Here is a 24,560-nt window from a genome sequence, read left to right on the forward strand (position 1 = left end):
AAGTTAAATGATTTGAAACGGGATATTCATTTGAAAAATCATTTGGGAGTTCTAATTCAATCTATAGAATTAACAAAAGCTACGTATTCTTTTTGTACTCCATATTTCTAGAAATGTTGGACGAGCTTCAGTGAGTGAGAAACTGTGAGTCATCTGCAAAAGACAAAAGCAAAACAGAATGCATTGATGAAGATAATTCCAATCAGCGTGCACAGCATAGAATTGTTATAGATTGGGTAACTTCATCAAGACTTCTCCATGACTGAAGGTGATGGATTCTGAAGGTAGGAAAAAATGCAGGGACTCTGACATCTTTAAGCCTTTGAGGTCTATCCTGTTCCAGTTATCACTATGAACTTTGTTTTATTGGCTCTCTAGCCTCCTTTTCTCCTGCTTCTGTCTTAAGCCCACTCAAATTAACCTTCTTGTATATTGGACCTATGTCTCCCATCCCATCTTGGAGTTTTTCTCTGGGCATTTAATCCCTTCAATATCCCACCCCCACAAGAAGGAAGGAAGGAAGGAAGGAAGGAAGGAAGGAAGGAAGGAAGGAAGAAGGAAGGAAGGAAGGAAGGAAGGAAGGAAGGAAGGAAGGAAGGAAGGAGACGGGAGGGGAGGGGAGGGGAGGGGGAGAGTTTTTATCTTTCAATAAGTTGGTGTTATTATATTTTAATAATTCCTAATGATTTTAGTATACTAAAACCAGTGGACCAAGCATCCGTAGACCAAGTAGGACACAAAAATGAGAATATCTTATAGGTGAATACATGCTTTAGAAAATCAAGCATATGAAAGCCATATTTTACCATAGTAATGTATTAGATGATAAAACTCAACTTTCAAGACAATCTTTGTGTTGAAATTAAACAAAGAAGCCCTTTAAGTGGCAGTCTTTTCACTATACATGTTTGTTTATAGGTCATTCACTAGAAAAATACATGAAGGAGATGGAAAGGATTTAGAACTAAAGTAAAATGGTAGTGTGTACTGATATCTAGCCAAAAGAATGATGTCATATTGCTGAAATGTCTAATAAACTTTGGAAGAAGCAAATGCTTTTAATTATTAAAAACTAGCATCAGGACACTCGTAAGTAGAAAATGAAAACATGCAAACAAATAAATATTCTTGATGCCAGAAGTATAATAAGACTATGTTTTGTAATAAAACTTAAAAAATCCAAGATAACATTTATCCTCATGTGTAGCTTGACTTAGGAGTCAAATGATATCATCCATGAAATTTATCTCCAGTCTTCTTCTCCCATTATTTGTGCTGGCTTCATTCTCAGTTAGGTTCTCCTACTCTATGCAGGATTAAATCCAGGAAAAAAGAAGAGAAATAGCAATTAAAAAAAATCTTTCTCTTTTCTGATCAATCTCTCCTCTGATTGGTTCAAACTAGCCCCAATGTGATTTCATAACTACCCTCACCTCAATGTTTATAGTCAAGGGAATGAAATGTGTTTCTTGACTTGGGCTTAAGTCTTATGCCCATGTCTGGAACTGGAGTGGGATTGGCCCCATTGTAAGAACACAGCCTGAGGGCAGGGAAGCTACTGAGCCCCAGAGAGAAGTTGAAGTACTTTTCATGAAAGGTAGGAGAAATCTATGTAGGGTGATTTAAGAAAACTATATTTCCAGTGTACTAATTGTGTACATGAATATCCTGTGTAGTTGCGATGCTTAGACCAATATTTTGGATAAAGTCTGGCAGTACCTTTCACTGACAATAGCAATGAGGCCTTACTATAAGAAGTAGGCAGAGCACAGCAACCAGAAGACTCTCCCATGTAAGCCTTGCTTCCACTTGCCACTAGGAATTCAAGCAACTTCAGCAGATAAACCTACATGAGTGCCCACACGCCATACTCAAATACCACCTCACCACTAACTACAGCTCCAGAATAGTGTTAATAAGCAATACTAATCTAGTCAGGGGATGGAAAGAGAAAGAATAAAAATGTTATTTCTTCAATTTTACAAACCAGAAAAAAAAGCACATGTTCATCATATGTAGATCTTCCAAGCTATCCAGGATTTACCAAAAAACAAACAAACAAACAAACAAAAAACAAAACCTATTAAATCCAATACAAAATCCTGAGAAAAATATAATTCTCTATTTTAGATTTAAATAAAATGAATGTGGTTTCCAGTTTCCACTTCAACAATATTTTACAATGCTAAGTTTTGTAGGTTGATCCTCATACACGTACAAATTTCTTCAGAGGTGATTCTTTGGTTTTCAGAGTGGAGAGGTAGCCCCTTGGGATCCAGGTAGAAAGACAAGCAGAGATGGATGTGTCTCTGCCTTTATTTTGTTCCCTATTTTCCATTTTTTCCTGCTCTTTGTGGAAGTTTTTGTCGCCATCTCAGGGCCTTCATTCTGTCTTGCCTCAGCTTCCCATCACTTTAAGCCCAAAGTGGAACTGGTCGACTTTGGAGGAGGAGACTTTGAGGGTCAAATATCTCAGCCAGGTTCACATTGGGTACACCATAAACTAGATCTAGAGATTTGCAACAATACGAGATAGTACAATGCAACACAAGAAGTATTCCTGCCATTACTACTTTTGGAAACAGTGTACACATTTGCAGTTTCTTTATCTTTGTTCATTCATATCTTTTTCCATTATCCCTAAACAACATACTATTAGTATCTCCTCCCATTTATCCATATTGTCCCTCCCTATATGGAAAATTCTGTCTTTTTCTGTCCTTTCTTTAAAATCCTGACTATACTTAACGGCCTATCTGAAATCATGTCACCTCCTTTACCCTTTTTCTGGTTTTATTGTACGCAAGGAGTTGAAGAGCACTGTGTACTCCTAGAGGGTTGGCCCTATAACTTCAAAGGCTCCATGATACCTCCTACATTGCAAGATGTGTTGCTGAAGTAATTCCAATAGTTTCCATACATTTCAAGCAATTCTCAAACTGTCATAATACTCTAAATATTCATTGATTGGGCAAATTGCTCAGGAAATCTCATAGTTGTCTGTGCATCAGGGACATCAGAAATGCATGTGTTACAAAGGCAGATTCCTGTGTCTTCCCTCCAGAGATTGCAAAGTTTGTTACAGTATGAGCTTGAAAGATTTCTTTTATTCTCTCTCTTTCTCTATTTCATTTTGTTGTTTATTTTACTTTTTTGCATGTTATTTTTGTAGTTTTCATAATTGACAACAAGTAATTCTGAGGCAGGTAAGCCAAGCACCAAACTTTGAGGAATGTTGTCATGCAAGCTTCAGATACGTTCATTTATGAGGTACCAGAGGCTTAGGGAATACTGTCTCAAAAAGCATGTCTGCTCCCTCAGTCTGAGTTTTCTTATGTGCTATTTGGTCATATAATCAGCAAAGGTATTGTAAGATTCAGAGCAAATGCCTGAAAATGGAGAAAGAAGGAAGAAAATTGACAATGTGAAGCCTGGTTGCCTCTAGACATTGAATTGAGTGGTCTGGATTTGGGGCTGAGATAAATTTTACAAGTCATTAGTTCAACAGAGGTAAAAATCACCCACTTAGGTGTCCAATGAATTGTGAAAAACTCTTGGAAGCATTTGTAAAGGAGAGCAGCTGCACTTCCATAGCCATTGATTGACCTAGTGAAGCATAAAATTTGATTATTCTCATTTTTTTAAGTCTTTAACAGTCATGGCTAATTGGACATAAAACCATCTACAGTAGTCCTATTCAGGATCAAACTGACTATATGACTCAGTGAGCCACTGCCCACACAGGGCAATCCTCAGTTTCCCCATATAAAAATCTTTGAGGGTGGCTTTTGTGAGCACAGAATGTCAAAAATGCTCAGTCACTCATAAAGTGCTTGGTTATGAGACCTTTCAGACTCTTCCCACCTCGTGAATCTTTTACATTACACAGCAGCAGAGACTAGGGACTAGGGTGACACATAAGAGATGGTGAGTGTTTAAAAGTGACATGATGGGAAAAATCTCTGCCTGGAAGTCAGGAGAACTTGGTGCCAGTTCCCAGCCTGCAAGAAATCTCAATCTACGAACATTGGGCACTTTGCTAAAAGTTTCACTCAGTTTCTTTATTTTTTTTCCCAAAAATGCCATCATATTCATTTTGCAAATTAAGAAACCATGTCTCAGTAAGTTCAAGAGACTTTCCCAGTGCTACATAGTTACTCAGTGATAAAAGTGAAAGTTGAAGCCAGACTGTTTAACTCCAAAGCCTCCTCTGAATCCTCATGCTTGTCTGCCGTCACTTGAACCATATGATAAATGTAGGTAACTTAGTATGTGGGTGTGCAATCATGTATATGTCTATGTAAATGTTTTTGTGTATATATATTCCAGTTCTGTGTTGCCTTACTTGTATTATAGTAGATACCGAATTTTTTGTAAAAGTGTATGATACCAAGGTTGGCTTGCAAAGATAAATGTCAGACAGGTGTATGGGAGTCAGACAGGGTGTATGGGCAGTTATGTGACATCAAAACAATAGGTACCACCGAGCTATTGACAGGAACCCAAAGCAATAGCCTTTTAAGTGTTACATGGAACACAGGACTAAGATCCACCGTATCTCTCAATTGTTTCTACATAGTTCTATGTGAAGCGTTCTGATTTTAAAATATTGTCTCAAAAAGAATATGCTCATCACCAGAAAGTCTATAAGCTGCTGGCTTGATATAGCTGCATTACAAAAATGCAGTCTTATTGCTCTAGAAGGCAGGGAATAGCATTATTTATATAAACTTCGAAAACATCACATCGCCTTTGCGGGATCTTAGTTGCCTTATGCATGAAGTGGGTCTGACAGCAGGTTGCTCTGATGTTTTTACCTGTTCCCCAAAGCCAAAATTTTAGATTTATGGCAGTGTCTAGACAAGAATATCTTTGTCCCCTGTGATCAAGAGAAAGAGTAATTAGAAAAAGCAATGCAAAAATTCAAAAGTAGGCCAGACATAAAGAAAAGGAATGATTTTCGACATCATTTTTTCTATGAATCGCGGGTATTTTAGCAGTGGAAGTACACTTGACAAGCATTAGGTAAACAAGAGATTGTTATGTCAGGAGGGTGGCTCTAAGAGGGAAGTTTACCATAATGGAGTCATTCAGACTACTGAAGTGGTTATCTCTATCTCTGCTCTTTTATTTCTTTGTACAGAATTGGTTATTCTCTAGTTTGTCTTTAAAGATTCCTTTTAGTAATTATTGTAAGACAAGTCTACTAGCTATGGAGTGTCAGTTTTTCTTTATGTGGGAGTATCTTAATTTCACTTTCATTTTTGATGGAGTTTCATGGGAGATAAGAGTTCTTCACTGAGAGTATTTTTTCTTTTGTCACTACGAATATGTCATCCAATTGCCTCCAATTGTGTCTCTCCTCTCCTCCTGGGATTTCCTGGTACAGATTGGGATGCTGGCTGATTCCCTGCAGGATTCTGAGGCTCTTTAAATTTGGCTTCATTATTGTTTCTTTTTGTCCCTGGGACTGGATAGTCTTAATTGAGTTATATTCTAGTTCCCTGAGTATTAATTTCCTACTTGCTCAAATCTGCTTTAGTCCCCTCTACTGACATTTTTATTTCCTTGCTGAATTTTTTTTTTTTTTTTGAGTTGGAGTTTCGCTCTTCTTGGCTCTTCTTGCCCCTGCAATGGTGCGGCCTCAGCTCACTGCAATAACTTCTGCCTCCTGGGTTCAAGCGCTTCTCCTGCCTCAGCCTCCCAAAGTAGCTGGGATTACAGGCACCCACCACCACACCCAGCTAATTTTTGTATTTTTTGAGTTGGAGTTTCACTCTTCTTGGCTCTTTTTGCCCCTGCAATGGTGCAGCCCCAGCTCACTGCAATAACATCTGCCTCCTGGGTTCAAGCGATTCTCCTGCCTCAGCCTCCCAAAGTAGCTGGGATTACAGGCACCCACCACCACGCCCAGCCAATTTTTGTATTTTTATTAGAGACAGGGTTTCACCATGTTAGCCAGGCTGGTCTCAAATTCCTGACCTCGGGTGATCCACCCACCTTGCCCTTCCAAATTGCTGGGATTACAGGCGTGATCCACACGCCCAGCCTCATTGCTGAATTTCAACCTCAGTATTCCTCTTTGGTACATTTTTAAAACTTCTATCTATGTAATGACCATCTCTATTTGGCAACACATCATTCTCATACTTTCCTGTAGTTCCTTAGATGTGGTATCCTGTAGTTCTTTGAACTTATTTAAAATAACTGATTTGTCTAGTAAGTCCAATGTCTATGCCTCTTCAGAAACAAAGTATATTGAATGCTTTAGGTTTTCCGTATGTGAGCCATACTTTCTATTTTTTTACACATCTCATAATCTTCTTTGGAAAATAGGACATTATATTAATACACAATGCAATATGACAATTCTGGAAATCAGATTTCCCCTCGCTGGATTTGTTGTTGTTGTTACTTACTTTTTTGTTATAGTTGTTCATTTAATTACTTTTGTAATCCAAATATGAAAAAATCTCTATTCTTTGTTGGGTATGGCTACTGAGGTCTCTGTTAAGTTACCTTAGTTGTCAGCTAATCACCTGTGGAGGATTTCCTTAAATGTCTGAAACCAGTAAGCCTCTGAAATGAAATAAGGCCTGTGGTGTTATACATTTCAATTTCATAGAGGTTGGGGTATCAAGCAGCTCAACTCTGCTCACTTATTTGGTTTAATAATTTTTCCAGGATAGGAAAACAAATGTGAAAACCATTTGTTTTCATGTCAAGAACACAAAATTTTTCTCAATGCAAATGAGCTCTTGATATGTAAATATCAGCCTGGTGCTGGGAATTTTTCTTCATTATCAATAAGTCAGCATATAACTACTATTGTTTCAGGCTCTTTTACCAAACAGGGGAGCTTGGCAATGCCATCAGACGGGGTCAGTGATGCATTTATTACATTATAGCATTATATAGACTGAAGGGAAAACAAATTATATAACATCATATATGATATGATGGCACAGTAGATGTATTTCATTAAGATAAGTATCAAACAATTACCTCTAGAGGGAAAATACTTCCAGAAAGAAGCTTGGAAAAATTATGTTACACAGTTCTGCTTACTTAGATATTTTGAGTCAATCAACTACAGGAATTTTAAAAACAAAGTGAATCAGATTGTACCTAAGATAGTGTGTGTAATTTCTTTCTTTACCATGGTCTTGGGTTATATTGGTATCTTCTTTATGTCATAAACTGTATATAGACTCCCTAGAGATAATAGCTTAGAATACTGACCAAAAATAGAATCTTTATGAGAAAAAGAAGAAATAAGGGAGGAAGATCAATAAGGAGATTATTAAGATGGAGTGGAAAAAAACGAAAAGGGATGCATGGGTGTGAAGCTTACTTCAACATCTGTGTTTGTGTCTAGCATCATTATAGGCATGTAGTAAATTCCAAAATCTTTTCTGACCTGAACTGAATTTGGTAATTAATCTGATAAATAGAAGTTAACCTAGTAGGAGACCCATGAAAAGATACAGGTTTGGGGTAGGTGGAAACTGTTATGTTTAGTTTAAAGTTGTTGGCTTTGCCAAGAGTAGATATCACTGTAAACTGAAGGGGGAAAGAAAAAACATGTAAAAGAAGGCCAAAAAACTATGAATTATGAGCTGTATTTGTATCAAATGATAAGCTCTGTATTCAAAGCATATGCAAAAAGGTTAAAAATATCTTTGTATATATTATGGTTTTTTTTTTAGAAAAGGCACTGAATGATTCAGGTGTTCAAGGTGTTCATTTTCTTCTAAATCCATCCAGATGTCTCTATTCCAAGGTTGAGGTTCCTACTTCTTTCCAATGTCCTAACAACCACATCAGGGGTTTTGTGACTGCAAATCACATTATCATATAGTCATGTAACCCACACAATAAAATTTGGATTTATTTTTTTGAGACAGTTGCAAGAAATAAGATTTTGGTTTCAGGCCACCATTGAAGTTTTCTGTTACTTAGCCACTGAGTTGATCTCAGAGATTAGAGACTAAGTTCATAATTTCTTTCTGAAAGCTCCAGAGCAGTGAGTATTGGCCATCTTACTCACAGGCTTTATAGCCTTTATTATTTCTGTAAGGTAAAGTGTAGTTGCCACTTAGTGCCCAAAGCACTTGCTCTAGTAAGATCTTTGTCACAATCAACCACAAGTGACATTAATTGTAATGAAACTGAGTGCCATGGATTGCCATTTTCCCATTTTCTTTTAGTAAAGAACTCACTGCTATATTCAGTGCCAAGTAAACCATCAAACCATTCCCATAAAGCATGCTCACATGGTTCCGCTGCCTCAGAGGCAGCTGGTTCTAGGAATATCAAAAGAAACTAGATCCTTTAACACTGCTGCTCCTCAAGTGAGTAACTTGCTGACAGAAACAGTGAACAGAATGGAAAGGAGCCCTTCCTTTTCTCTTCCTCCTGTCTTTGTCTTCCTTTTGTGCATTTTTCTATGGGACTTAAGAGGAAGCCATCTAATGACAGAGAAGAGTTGTGTGCACAATCTCATGAAGCAGAGTACGGAAAGATAAATTTGAAAGGAAAAGGAATTGCATAAGTATTGACATAGCTTCATGGGCAGCAATGAGTCATTCTTTAAAGTAAGCTTATGTGTTTCAAGTTTTGAGCATATTTATGTATAGAATTGGGATTAAATCTCTAAATGGAAACTCAAGCATGAAATATATGGGTATATATATATATGATGTTTATATTTATATCAATATGAGCGGGGACATAATAGAGGGGGAGAAATAATGTAAACATAGTACAGGCAAAAGTCAGAAATTTTTACTTTTCCATAAACCTATCAAGAAAAATTCAGTGTGTATTTATGTGTATATCTGTGTGTGTGTGTGTGTGTGTGTGTGTGTGTGTGTGTGTTTGAATTCTTACCCAAAGAGATTGTTTGAGCTTAAACATAGAATTAAACTTGAACACACATTTACTTAAACCAATTCTATCCCTGTTTTGGGAAAAATTATTTTATAGAGGTAAGTATAATACACTACAATATAAGAAATCATTACACAAAACATATTAGAGGTTAAAAAAAACTGTGGGTAAATTGGAGTTTACTTAAATTTATAACAAAACATCTTTTTTTATCAAAGTGTTTATCATTTACAGTATGTTGGAACCGAAGTACAGTAAGCCTTCCAATTTGACTGTCTATGTATAAAAGAATAAGCCATTTTGGACCTCTCACTTGAGTGTTTTATTGCATTTCTTGTGTTGGGTCATCAAAAATATCCTGCTGGGCATAATATAATTTTGTATAAACAGTAATTCCATTCTCCCTCTAGAGGATGTAAATGGAATCAGACATGCTATTGCCAAACTTAAGGATTCTACACGACTCGTGCATTCTAGAGTATATGCAAAATATAAAGCTGAATCTTTCAGGTAGGTGCTTAAGACAGATAAATGAGAAGGAAGAGGAAGGAGAAACTAGATTTTAAAGCAAAATTATATGTTGACAGGGACACATTCTGGTTTTTACTGTTTGTTTCTACAAAGAATTTCACAAATTTTTGACAATAAATTTGAGGAAAAAGAGGAAGAGCCTTTGGAGTTACCTGGTTTCAAGAGCATGGTTTCAGAAAGTGAGCCTTGTTGTGCTGAGAAATTCTCTTAGAAAATTTCAGAGCTCAATGTATTTTTTGAGGTTTGGTATCTCAGGTGCATTCCAAGATTGATAAGCAAGTTCAGGGCATTTCAAAAAGAAATAAGAAAGATAACTTACTTTATCATAGAGAATGAGTTTTTAGACTGAATATAATTTGAAAGAGGATACTTGTAACACTGGAAATAGTGAATTTTTTTAAAGATATTTAAATCAACATGGCACATGGATACATATGTAACAAACCTGCACATTGTGCACATGTACCCTAAAACCTAAAGTATAATAATAAAAAAAAAAAGATATTACATTCAAGCCAGTGGGAGGTGGTATGAATTCCTAGATGAAAAAATGGAAAATAGTATCACTTTTACATTTGAACTGTTTGGAATGACAGAATTTTTTTAAAAAGCAGAGTCAGTAAAGGCAAACCTTTTACATTGTTTTCATCTTTTTGATGAAGACATCTTACATCCGTCTAAAATATTGGCTTCTTTGCTATAAAAGCCTTCGTTATTAATTGATATGTTTTTTTTTTCATTCATACAGGATTGGTTACTTGAACTACAGCAGATTTACAGCCAGCAAAGTAGACTAGAAACAAGCTACTTGTTGATGAAGGTGAGGCTTGGCTAGTTCCTAGTTCTTTGGATTCACATTCCTTATGGGATGTCTAAGGTACCCTCTTCATGTTACTTAGAGTTTCAGTGGTAGGATTCTATATCCAACTGCATTTTTTAGGCTGATTAAGTGAAAGGGCTCCACTGAGTCAAGGAAGGCAATCCACTAGAAACTTCCCCATTTTTGTCTACCCGTTCTCATCCCTAAAAATGTTGTGACTAAGTTAACATATCTGTGTGTCATTTTACCTAACAATAATAATCTCCTATGATGGAGTTACAGGAAGATAACTATGGCCACTCTATACATTGATTTCGTATTGAGATAAAAAATCCTCTCGAAAAATGAAATGGAAATGAAAAGTCCTTGGTATTTGTAAATACATATGCAATTTGCAAATACATGCATGTAGTTTGTGAGTATTATTATGCATATAAATATTTACGTATTAACTATTCATATAGTTAGGGTATTTGATTCAGATAGAGAAAGGATGTCATTTTTTGTTTTAAAAAATGTTGGACTAAGAGCTAATTGTTTTCTGGAATCTGAAGTTCTTGTCACTTAGAACAAATGATAGCCATGCACAGCATTGGAGGAGAGAGCTTCAGGTTGAGGAGAGGCTCTTTGGGGTCCATTTTATTTATGTGATGTGCCTTTTTGTCCTTTCACTAGGTGACATGCTTTCCTCCTGCCTTTATCGAGCATCCCACTTTGAAAAAACAAACAAAAAAGCAATGACGACTCTTTACAAAAATAAACAAAACATTCTCCTCTGTCTCTCCACTCTAGCTGTATTATCACCTTTACTCCCCATATCCCCAAATAAGGTTCTTTCAAAAAGGCTACATTGATCACCTAGAAATGTCTTTGCTCAAGAGTCAGAAAAATCACCTTGCATTGGAGCTCTTGAGAAGCTTGCCTTGCCCTTGGCCCAGAAGTGTAACTCTCAAATCTTATTGGCAGAAAAGATGGCAAGTAGAGTTGCCTTGGCAAATATTTTGCAGTCAAAGTTTTTAACCAAAGAAGCCTATCAGACAATTAACTTGGAATTCATCCCAATTATAAAGCCATTACAGAAAGTAATTAGAAAAATCTAAGGCCTAGGCTTCAACCACAAATATCTGCCTAACCCATCCAGCAAGGTGTAGAGCATTTGAACTGGACTGAGTCTTAAATATTGCTGCATCCTGGCAGTAGTCTTAGGCTCTATGCATTCTCTGACCCAGAAAGATGGTCATTATTTTCCTAAAATCACAAAATTGGCTTCCTTCTGGAGGCTGGCTCTGACATGACCCTAGCCTGTAATTTCATCTATCCTTACTAAAGACTCAGAGTTCAGGGTGGAGCCGCTGCTCAGCAATGACCTCCTGTCTATGGGAGGATTCAACTTCTCTTTGGAGTTCTCGCCCATTCCTATTATCTACCTTCTTAGAGAGACTTCTAAAACGGTCCCAGTAAGTCCTACCTAACCTCCTGCTATTTATGGCTATTTGTAATGTCTTCTCCTTAAGCAACTTGGCTATAACCAAAAAATATGACAGCATTAAGGGATGCACTTCTCTGATTATATTACAAAATATTGTGACATTTGTCTTGCTGCTCTCTTTATTGCCTTCTTAGCTGGTTCGTCTTGATTAAGCCAGTTGACATTTGAAGAGGACCATATAGCAACGAACAGAAAAATAACCTGGAACCAATATCCAGTTAGGAACTGAGGCTTTTGGTCCTAAAGACTTTGAGGTCCTGACTCAGCAAACAACCACACAACCTTAGAAGTGATCCTTCCTCAGTCATAGATCAGATGAGACCTTTAGTCAGTGCCACCTGGATTCAGTTTTGTGAGGGACTCTGAAACAGGGGACCCAGTTAAGTTATGCATAAATTTCTGACCTATAGAAACTGTCAAGTAATATGTTTGCGTGTGTGTGTGTGTGTGTATGTTATTGTAGTAAAATACACAAAACATAAAATTTACTACTTTAACCATTTTTAAGTATGGACTTCTGTGATAATAAGTACATTTACATCATTGTGCAATAATATGGTTTGGCTGTGTCTCCACCCAAATCTCATCTTGAATTGTAGCTCTCATAGTTTCCACATGTTGTGGAAGGGATCCAGTGGGAGATAACTGAATCACGGGGGCGGTTTCCCCCATACTGTTCTTGTGGTAGTGAATAAGTCTCATGAGATCTGATGGTTTTATAAAGGGAAACCCCTTTTGCTTGGCTCTCATTCTTTCTTGTCTGCCACCATGTAAGACATGCCTTTCACCTTCTGCCGTGACTGTGAGGCCTCCCCAGCCACATGAAATTGTGAGTCCATTAAACTTCTTTTTCTTCATAAATTACCCAGTCTCAGGTATGCCTTCATCAGCAGTGTGTAGAAGGACTAAAACATGCAACTATCACCAACCATCCATCTTCGTAACGTTTTCATCTTCCCTAACCGTTGTTCTTTATCATTAAATACTAACTCACCATTACACTTTCTCCCCAGCCTCTGGCAACCACTATTCTACTCTCTGTCTCTATGATGTTGACTACTGCAGGTTACCTCATCTAAGTTGAATGATACAGTGTTTGCTCCTTTGTGACTGGCTTACTTTGTTTAGCATTATGTCTTCAAATTTCATCTAGTTTGCAGCATGTGTCAGACTTTCCTTCATTTTTAAGACTGAATAATATTTATTTCTCCATTCATCCATCAATAGACACTTGGATTGCTCTCACCTTTTGAGTGGTTATTCACAGTGGTGAATAATGTGGCTATGATCGTGGTCATACAAATGTCTGTTTGTGTTCTTGCTTTCAGTTGTTTTAAATTGACAACCATATGTGGTAATTTTATATCTAATTTTTTTGAGTAATCATCACACTGCTTTATAGTCACTAGGTTTTGTGGTAAATTGCTGCACAATAATAGATAACTAAAAGAAATAGCTTCTAGGATGCGTAAAAGTGAAACAAACAACAAACAAACGAAAACACATCCTTGTACTAATGGAGCTTATAGCCTAGTAGATGAGATAGAAATAATCAAATGCTGATGGCATTGGACGAATATTCACAACTTTTGTGCATATAGAAAGAGAGAAGTGTATGGCATAATAGGATTTGTAAAAGTGGCTGTTATCCAGGCTAGGAAGTCAGGCTTACTATCAATCCACCCAAGCAGGAGGAGTAACTTTGGACAAGCCAGCTGGCTAACAGCTTGTAGCACAGATTGAACAGAAGAAAGTTTCTTGCTTTGAGATCTTATCCTTTCTTTGCAGCAGAAGACGCATACCATGAAAGAAGAGAAGAAAGCACATTATCAGTGCTTCGTATGCAACCATATCCAATGCCAACAGCCTAACCTTCCCTCTTCTTGTATGCAGCTGTTATAGTGACAACATTGATTGCATATTCATAGTAAAGATTTCACTGGACTGGGTATTATTGTTTTGTTTTGTTTATTTTGTTTGTTTTATTTTGTTTTCATTTTTATTTTATTATATTTATTTATTTATTTTTGATACAGCCTCGCTGTGTTGCCCGAGCTGGAGTGCAGTGGCACGATCTCAACTCACTGCAACCTCCGCCTCCCAGGTTCAAGCGATTCTCCCTCATTATCCTCCTGAGTAGCCAGGATTACAGGCATGCGCCACCATGCCTGGCTAATTTTTGTATTTTTAGTAGAGACAGGATTTCACCATGTTGGCCAGGCTGGTCTCAAACTCCTGGCCTCAAGTGACCCGCCCACTTCAGCCTCTCAAAGCCCTGGGATTAGAGGCGTGAGTCACGGCACTCGGCTATTTTGTTTTTAAATAGACAGTATTTTCTGCTTTGTTAATTTACAGATTTATTTTGTTAATTAACAGATGTCAATCTTAGTATCCCTCAAAGCAAATAATTAGAAAAACTCAGTGTTACTTGAGTTAAATGTAGAAACTGAACAGACAATGGTAGGCCCTCCGCCTATTAAGACTACTTGAAGTTTGGTTTTGTTTTATTTTAATTTTAGGCCCTTCATTTCTCTCAAATGGACTTATAGCCTGTTTTAGATTGAAATCCTCAATGTGTGGCAGCTAACCTACAAAATATAAAGAACGAAAATATTTGCCCTGTGTCTTGAAGTTTCCTTTGAAAATATTTTGAATTCTAGATATATGTACAATAATTCAGAAATAATTTTACTGAAAAGTTTTATTTTTATATCTTCCCCACCAAAAATACATAATAAAAAGACAAACTAAACGCATTAAGAAACTGAATTTTGGGCTAGGCGTGATGGCTCAGGCCTGTAGTCCCAGCACTTTGGGAGGCTGAAGCAGGAGGATCATTTGAGGTCAGGAGTTTGAGACCAGCCTGGCCAACATCGCGAAACCCCGTCTCTACTGAAAATACAAAAATTAGCCGGGCATGGTGGCACTTGTCTGTAAGCCCAGCTACTCGGGAGGCTGAGGCAAGAGAATTGCTTGAACCTGGGAGGAGGGTTGAACTCCAGCCTGAGCGGCAGAGTGAGACTCCATCTCAAAAAAAAAAAAAAGAAAGAAAAAGAAAATAATGAATTTTGAATTTCACTTGCCCAGTTAATTGGGATTCCCCACTCTGGTGTTTTTTCCTGCCTTAGCACAACCTCTCTTCCCACAGCTGGGCCTGGGATGTTACTAATGCCATGATTTAAATAGTTCTGATTTTTTTTTTTTCCTTTTTGCCTGCTGTCAGGCTGTGATAGCTCCAGTGCTAATTGGCTACATGATTTGAAACTACATTTTCTATATCCTATTTTTAGAGTGACAACATGAGAAGTGACAAATGAAGCAATCGATTTCAGCAAAAAAAGAAGACACATAGATAGCAAAAAGGCACAGATCAAATAGCAAAAAGACACAGAGTATTAAAACGAAATTAATACTCACCATTTTAAATGAAGCACCCACATAAATAAGGATGAGTAGGGTTGAACTACAGGTAAGCTGTAGGTAATTGTATACCAGTATAAACTCATACGATAAATTAGCATAGTTTTGAGAGTCATAGGTCTTCACAGAATAAAGGGAATATTTGAATTCCCAGAGGATTCAGTGCAAGATAACTTCAATACAGAGTTACTTTAAAGCATTATAAATGAAATTGTTCATAAGTTCTAAACTGTCCATCCAAGAATGGGCTGTTACTCTTGTATAAAGGCAGGATGAACAAAATTGGAAGTAGGCAGATTCTAGAACCCCTTATAACCCAGTGTGGACTCTTCTCCAGAAAGAAAAAAAAAAAAAAAAAAAGATCCATGCCTTGTTTTAGTATTGCCTATAATCACTTGAAATTCAGGTTTGAAGTTAGTGTCTCGGCCAAGAGAGGTTCTCTGTCATGACCCTCCTGGAAGCTGACCTTACACAACTGATATTTTGCCTCTAAAGGATCTAGACCAAGATAGGATTAGTGAATATCTCAAGTACAATCAAGAATGTAGGAGAATGTAAGTACAAAACAGAAAGTGCATTTTTTTTCCTCTCCCAAGCAATATGTTTTCTGAAGATTTCTGGGCTTTACTTTTGTTGCTTATTTGTTACTTCTTGAAAATAATAGAGGTTTTCTCATTTGCTCATCAAATATTGAGTTTCTTTACGGCAGCACTAGTCTCTCAGGAAATTGCTCATCAAATATTGAGTTTCTTCATAGCAGCATTAGTCTCTCAGGAAACAACAGTATGGTCATACTAGGGGAGCCAGTTGAAGGGGATGTCAGGATAGGTAAGGTTCTTTCACAACCCAACCTGATATGGCTTAGAGAGTATTAAACTATTCTTCCAGCCTATGCATCTGAAGGTCTTTCTTCTTATGTCTATTAAGAATGGAAGGGAGTGAGCTGAGAGCAAATCTCTCCTCCTGAGTTTCTAAGGAAAGTTTGGCTTTAATTAAGACTGGAATTAAAAGCAGATTTTCAATTTTAAAAAACTTTATTGCAAAGCTGCCCAATCTAATTTAATGCCATATTTATTTAGAGGTGCTGCATACTGGGTTGTGGGAAACAAAGAAAATACAGGAACTTAGTGATCCAGTTAACCTCTCCACCCATCAGTGAGCAAATAATCTCTGCCCTATAGTGTCTGACTCTCCTATGTCAGGAGCTTTGGATCTGGCTGCCTGGATCACCAGCTGTATACCTGATCCACTCTCCAAGCATTAGATCACCAGTCTAGGGCTTCAGTTAGACTTCACGTGGAATTATAAAACATTGCCCCTTTGCCCAAAGAGTATATTATAGTCTATTTGAGAGACTGTACACTCACACACACACATATATAGATAAAAACACACACACTTATGCATAAATATACACACACATATATACACACACATGTATAGATTCATATACATATATTTATATATGTATATAAAATATATGTGCATAATATCTATACATATATGTATAGATATATACATATGTAGATATATATTTATATTCATATACATATATATCATCTTATTCTCTGTGTATGTGTTTGTATGTATACATACATATATACACACTCCCAATATATAGTCTACTGCCTCTGTGTATCTGAATACACACACACACACACACACACACAGACATATAAACTATATGTGTGTATATATATATATATATATATATATGGAATTAGCAGGAAGAATTTAAGGAAATGTTGTGGTTTTAGTGTATACAAAGCTGAGTTTGAAACCAGACCCACTAGAGGGTAATGCTGAGTAGAACCTCTGCCTTCTCTCATTCTCAATTATTTAATCTGGAATATGGGAACAAAGGCAATATGTACAATTCTCTCTATTCAAACTTCCAGAGACTGAGAACTCCCTTTAAATGATTTATTCCCAAATGGTTAGGCTCCCTAGTGGGTGAGAATTGCACTGTGTACACATAAATTTTAATAACAAAAGACAGAAGTTTATTTAATGGAAGCACCCTAGTCAGTGGTACAGCCATGATTGGGACAGCAGTCTCCTAATTTATGTGTGTTCAACTTATTCAATGGACTGAGCATCAACTATGATAGGTTAGAGGAGATAATGGAGAGAATAATCATAAATTATTTTTGCCATCATGGAGTTTGTATTCTGAAAGCTGGTACTCTGAGAGGAGACAGACAGACAGACACACATTCACACAAGCACACAAGCACACACACACACACACACACACACACGCTAATTAAAAGTATAACTTCAGAGGTATATTATGTTAGGAGACCATAAACTTGATTGTTTTGACTTTGGGAGGTAGGAGTATGACAGAAGAATTACAGAAAGATGAGCTGTAACATCAAGGATAATTTGGGGTTAAATGTGGTTGGGTAGGAGGGAGAAGAGATGATGAAGCAGGAAATGTAAGGAGTGCACAAGGCAGATGAGTGTGGCTGGTTTGCTTGAGTAAAAAAGAGAAAGAGGAGTGTAAGATAAAGCTGGAGAGTTAGCCAGTAGTTAGGCCATGAAGGTGCCTGCAGATTATGTAACTGTCATAACATTTTTTTTCTATTTTAGGAACAATGAGAAACCTTTGAAGAAGTGGTAGAAGCTAGGGAAAGTGGATGACATGATCAGAGATCATGAGATGACTTTTAGATGTAATGTCCTTTTTACCTGTAATGTAGGAAATTGGTTGGTTTGGGTGATAATGTGGATTAGAGACACCAGTTCAGAGACTCTTGAAACTTTACTAGAAACCATTTTTAGACCATGGTAACATGGACAATGGTGCTGGTGGCAGAGGGTGTATTATTTTCCTATGAATGCTGTTACAAATTACCACACGTTTGGTGGCTTGAATAACAGAAATACATTCCATCACAGTTCTGGAGGCCAGAAATCCAAAATCAGTTTCATCTGATCAAAAACGAGGTACCCATCTATTGACAGCCCCTTCTGGAGGCTCTGGGGAGAATCCATTCCTATCCTTTTCCCACTTTGGTGGCGGCTCCTCTCTCTCTGCCAGGTCCCAGGGTCCATAAACTGTGTGAGCTTTGCATTCAGGACTCACTAGGCAGTGACACCCTGCTATAGGTGTGCTGTTCCGTGAAAGGAAATGGAAAGAGGGAAGTCAATACTTTGACTCCACTCTAGTTTGGCCTCTTGATTATACTACTGCAGTAAGTGATTCAGTCCTTGGCAATTACTTTTGCTTTTGGCTTGTTGCTTTAACTGATCATTCAAATATCACCTCAGTTGAGCTCCTGATAACCAGCATTCTTTCTCTGAGACAGGGTTGGGTACCTACCGTCAACAACGTCACCATATGATGAGATGAGATGAGATGAGATGAGATGAGATGAGATGAGATGAGATGAGATGAGATGAGATGAGATGAGAAATTGGATTTCTGGAAGGGCTCACTTTATTGGAGAAAGCTCCTTTTACTAAGAGAACACTTGAAATTTTCTTCCTCCAAGCCCTTCCCCATCTCAGGCCTCTCTGGAGACTGACCTCACTCTGCGGTGCCCGGCTCTATAGTCTTCTTTCTCTCAGGCTTCAATTCTGCTTCCCATGTCCCACTCACTTTTCCATTTTGGTCTCTGTCCTTCCTTGATGAGCTCACACTGCATTTCAGGCCTCTAGTATCTGTCTTCTCTCCTGCAGTAGCCAGATCCAGCAGCCATATGCCAGTCTGGTAAGTCTAAAATAAAAACAAAATCTCTTATATCTTCCTGAAATCACTCCCTCCTATGACTACTCAAACTCACCCAGGAACACATCAAAGACTGGCCCCATCCCTACTCTCACAGGGCTTATATTCTAGCTGGAAAAATTACTATTAAACAGTAAAATAAATATGCCATGAACAGGCTAGAAAGATTATGCTTCTATTTCTAGGACTCATTTATTCTTTTGTTTTCTTCCCATGAGGTGCAGCAAGAATACCAGAGAGACCAGACCATGAGGACAGAGTCTTTAGGTTAAACCAGGGTCTCCCTTCCTTGTTACCTTAGTGCAGATCACAAAACAAAGTTATTTCTGTGAGTCAGGGATTTTCCCCAATGCTCTGACAAGGATGGGCTGACACTTGCTTGTTGGTATCACTAAGGAAGCTTTATAGAAGCATTTTTTCTCCTCACTGCTGAAATGTGATCCAGGGGCACAGCTCTTCAGAAAGAAGACAGGTTTTCCTGTGGGGGTTTCATCTGAAAGCAACACTAGAGCTGCTCACTTGATTTTTTCTTTTTTTTTCTTTTTTTTAAGACGGAGTCTCACTCTGTCACCCAAGCTGGAGTGTAGTGGCATGATCTTGGCTCACTGCAACCTCCGCCTCCAGGGTTCAAGCAATTCTCCTACCTCAGCCTTCCAAGTAGCTGGGATTACAGGTACGCAACACCATGCCTGGCTAATTTTTGTATTTTTAGTAGAGATGGTGTTTCACCATGTTGGTCAGGCTGGTCTCGAACTCCTGACCTTGTGATCCACCCGCCTCAGCCTCCCAAAGTGCTAGGATTACAGGGATGAGCCACCGTGCCCAGCCGTGATCTCTTTACCCTATGGTCACCTGCAGGATCATCTGTCTTCATCTCCTAGACCAACCTTGCACAGAAGGGCTCAGTATTCCCATGCTTGCTTGTGAGCCAGCATTGGCCTGAGGTCTCATTCAAACCACAGCACTTGAGCCATATCCCTAGGTTCTCTTAACCTGTCTATTATCCCAATCCCTATAAAACTGAGGCCCCGTCAATTTTTCTTTAGATTTCTCTCCAAGCTCTTGAATCTTATCTTTGCAACCTCTCTTAGGGCCATGGTCTAACTACCTAGCCTGTAAATTTTTATGATGCCAAATGTGTGTCTGCTTACACTTGTCCAAACTGCTAGGCCTGGATTCTTCTCTGCTGCCATATCTCAAAATTTCCAGAGTGAACAACTGGCCTGAATCATGACCTTTTGATGCTATAGTCTTTTGCTTAAGGCCCAAATGTGGGGCTGAACTTTTTCCCTGCATGGACACCTGGATCTGTACAGAGGACCTAGTTGGCAGCCAGCCCTAGTGCAGCCGAGCCTGTTCAGCTGGAGTCTTGGGCAATGGCCATACTCTCTCTTCATGTCCCATCTTTACCATCATGGCAGGAGGCTGGCCTGAGAATATGCCCCCTTCAATATACATGCCACCGTTACCTCCTATAGTGCATGAGACCCTCTTTTAGTGTAAGCATTGCTCTCTCAGATTAAATGTAGAAGCATTATGAGAGAGAAGGCTAGAGAGAATGTTTAGGGTAAAGAACAAAGGTAGCCTTAATGTAATATCTCAGACTGTACAGAATGAGATATTCTCTGGGCCAATGACATTCTCTAGGCAAATGATAGTGACATCATTTTAGAGTCTTAGATTAACCAGATGGCATGAGCTGGATCATGACTCACAGCAAGGTTTCTACCTTTATTCACCTTGCAATGAGGAAAAACATCTAAATAGAGTTAGCAATTGACTGTTCCAAAGTGCCCTGAGGACAGACAGTCTATTCTCTAATAAGGAGATACTTTATCCAGAGTGACAAATTGCTCAGAAGGTCACGTTTTCTCCATGTGATCAGGCTGAATTTTATGATGTAGCAGGTTGATAGTGGAACTATTTCTGCAATCGGGACAGCACATCATGAGCCCAAAAGGCTTTGTTTGGAGGCAGCAAAGAGGCTTGAAGACTAGAAAGAGGAGGAAGGTTGGTCTGAAGCTCCCTTGAAGAGAACAATCCATCTATATCTCTCAAACTGCGGTAAGCCCATGGGTGGGTTTGTATTCCAGTCATGGAAGGACAATTAGGAAGTATATGAATTCTGCAGCAAACCACATATTTTATTCTAAAAGACATTAATTTCTCTAATTCTCATTCAGTTTTAAAATATAAGAATCATGAAATCCTAAGTATTTTATATATTTTTTGACAATCATATAATAAGTTACTCAAGCAACATGCAAATCAGAAGACAACTAAAGTTTACATAAGGGCACAGCCAAGCCTCATGAAAGTATAAAGCCATTTTTCTATGAATTGATTAAATAAAATATGAACATTAATATCACTATGAAGAAAAAATGAAATCATTTATAAACTCTCTAAAAAGAAGTATCTAAACATGTTTCCATATGTGCTTCCACACATTTTTCCTATCAGTTTTTATATACTCTGTTCAAAAACAAGTTCATGTTGTAATCTTTATTAACTTTTTTGTTTTTGAGATGGAGTCTCACTCTGTTGCCCAGGCTGGAGAGCAGTGGTGTGATCTCGGCTCACTGCAAGCTCCTCCTCCCAGGTTCACACCATTCTCCTGCCTCAGCCTCCCAAGTAGCTGGGACTACAGGCGCCAACCACCACGCCCGGCTAATTTTTTGTATTTTTAGTAGAGACAGGGTTTCACCATGTTAGCCAGGATGGTCTAGATCTCCTGACCTCGTGATCTATCCACCTCGGCCCCACAAAGTGCTGGGATTATTAACTTATTTTTTAAACTTAAGAGTTTAACATTGACATCCTTCTGCATTATTCATGTTTCTATATTCTTAAATTCATTCTGTCATGATATGTTGAAAGCTAGGTTGTATTAAATTAAATCAATGTATTGGTTCTTAGCCAATCTTAGATCTATCTCTCTAATACATTTTGGATGTCTCCTCCAATTCTCTTGTTGGGACACAATCCCCAGTGTTGGATGTGGGGCCTGATGAGAGATGTTTGGGTCATGAGGATAGATCCCTCATGGCTGGGTGCTGTCTTCGCAATAGTGAGTGAGTGCTTGTGAGATCTGGTTGTTTAAAACTGTGTGGCACCTCCCCCGGATTCTCTTGCTTCTTTTGCTCCCTCTCTCACGATGTGAAATGCTTGCTCCGCCTTTTCATTCTGCCATGATTATAAGCTTCCTGAGGCCTCACCAGAGGCTGAGCAGATGGCAGAGCCATGCTTCCTGTACAGCCTGCAGACACGTGAGCCAATTAAACCTCTTTTCCTTATAAATTATCTAGTCTCAGATATTTCCTTATTGCAATGCAAGAACAGCCTAAAATGCTATCTGTCCATCTACATATATATGATAGGAATTGGTTCATGCAATTGCAGAGGCTGAGAGCTCCCACTCTGTAAGCTGAAACACCAGGAAAGCTGATGGTATAATTCATTCCAAGTCTAAAGGCCTGAGAATTGGCAGGGATACTGGAGTAAGTTCTGGTCTTTGTTCAAAGAACTGAGAACCAGGGTCATTGATGTCTGAGTGAAAAAGGAGATGGTGTCCCAGCTCAAGCAAAGACCAAATTAACCCCTTATCCACTTTTTGTCCTATTTAGGCCCTCAAGTGATTGGATGATGCCTACCAGCATTGTTGAAGACAATCTTCTTCACTCAGTCTATCAATTCAAACGTTAATCTCTGCCAGAAAAGCCATCACAGATACGCCCAGAAGTAATGTTTTGCCAGCTCTCTGAACATACCTTAGCTCAGTCAGGTTGACACATAAAATCAACCATCAAAATGATGTTTTTAGTTTTTTAATGTTATCAACACAATGCTCTTCTGAATATTCATATATTTGTATTTCTATACAGTTTTAAAATCATTCATTTGGTTAAATTCTTAGGGGGGATTCTTAAGCCAAATGATAGAGATATACATTTCCATTCATTTGCTTGGCAAATGAGGAACAAAGAGAGAATAATTTAGACTTTTTCATCCTTTGTCCTTAGCTATAACTTATGCCATAAATATACTAAGATAGATATACATACACACAAAACATTAGGTAAAGAACTAATGTCTTAATTAAATTTTCATGTCTAATAATATGTTAAAGTTACTTTTGCCATCCTGTTTTCCAAATTAAGATCATTTTTGAGAAAAAAGACTTTTTCATAACATATAGTCTTAAAACACCTTATATCTTAGAAAATGACTACACACATAGCTACATGCACACATTGGCTTTCACAGCGCAGATGGCTTTCAATAGCGTTTTTGTATACTGTCCTCCCAAATAACACATTATATATGTGTGTGTGTGTGTGTGTGTGTGTGTGTGTGTGTGTATATATATATACAGTATGTGTATAGAGAGATAAATAGATTAACGTTTAGATATATATACGCACATATATATGATATATTATCTATTACTGATTCCACGTCATTTTAAAGTATACTGATGAGCAAATTAGAAATGTCATTAATTCCGTATTATACTAAAATATATTGGCAAGAAATTTGGATTCATATTTAAGAGGGAGTTTATTTTAGTAGCACAAACATGTCACATGAAACCTAACATGCATAACTGAAAATGTTGCTTTTGGGACAGAAAGCTAGGCTAAGCTCAGAGAAAGTTCCTCCAAAGACCACCAAATCTGCTGAAAATCCAGATGAATTTGTCCTAGATCTGCAAGCACCACAGGGAAGCAAAGATGGGTCACTGTTGCATAGTCTCAGCCACACACTCTGGGGATAGTTTCTTACACACTTACACACATGCTCACACACAGATGTGTGCATCTCCACATGCTCTATGTACTATTCTTAAATATATTTCCACTGGTCTTCTGGGGCTAATGTGATATTTCCACTGGTCTTCTGGGGGTAATGCCTAGTGGAGTGATGAAGCCTGCTGTCACTGGAGCCAAAATGCCTATATTAAATTGTGATTCCATCACCCATCAACAGGTAGTCTTGAGTAATTCACTATTTTAATGTCTCAAAGCCTTAAATCTTAGGTAACTCAAACTCTAAGCCTCAGTGTTTTCATCTATAAAATGAGGGGCATGCCAGTAGAATCTGCTTCTCAGGGCTGTTGAAAGATTTTAAAGCTCTTGACATCTCGTAAGCACTCAGAAGGGGCTAGGAATTATTACTACTATTTTTCTTCGTTTAGCATTATTTTATTTTATTTCATTTCATTTTATTGTATTATGTATTTTTGAGACCAAGTCTCACTCTGTTGCCCAGGAGGGAGTGCAGTGGCATGATCTCAGCTCACTGCAACCTCTGCCTGATGGGTTCAAGCGATTCTCATGCCTCAGCCTCCTAAGCAGCTGGGACTACAGGCTGCCATGCCTGGCACCACCATGCCTGGCTAATTTTTGTATTATTAGTAGAGATGGGGTTTCACCATGTTGGCCAGGCTGGTCTGGAACTCCTGACCTCAGGTGATCTACCTGCCTTGGCCTTCCAAAATGCTGGAATCACAGGCATGAGCCACCATGCCCTGCCTTAGCATTATTTCAATACTTAAAATGTCCTAAACATTTTAGTGCCAGGCCAGTAGTCTCCCTTTATTTATGTATTTATTTATTTATTTATTGAGACGGAGTTTTGCTCTTGTTGCTCAGACTGGAGTGCAATGGCAT

General features: G+C 38.1%; 1 long non-coding RNA gene across 1 annotated transcript in view; it reads left to right on the forward strand.

Annotated features, from left to right (window-relative positions):
• The first annotated feature begins 1,485 nt into the window (after positions 1-1,485).
• LOC116478560 (uncharacterized) overlaps positions 1,486-24,560 on the forward strand; it is a 191,395-nt gene continuing 168,320 nt past the window's right edge. The window contains exon 1 of the long non-coding RNA XR_004250792.1: positions 1,486-1,597. This is a non-coding gene — a long non-coding RNA (uncharacterized LOC116478560). The remainder of the gene's footprint in view (positions 1,598-24,560) is intronic.

Source organism: Hylobates moloch, unplaced genomic scaffold, assembly GCF_009828535.3.
Source record: "Hylobates moloch isolate HMO894 unplaced genomic scaffold, HMol_V3 SCAFFOLD_3, whole genome shotgun sequence".
NCBI lineage: Eukaryota > Metazoa > Chordata > Mammalia > Primates > Hylobatidae > Hylobates > Hylobates moloch.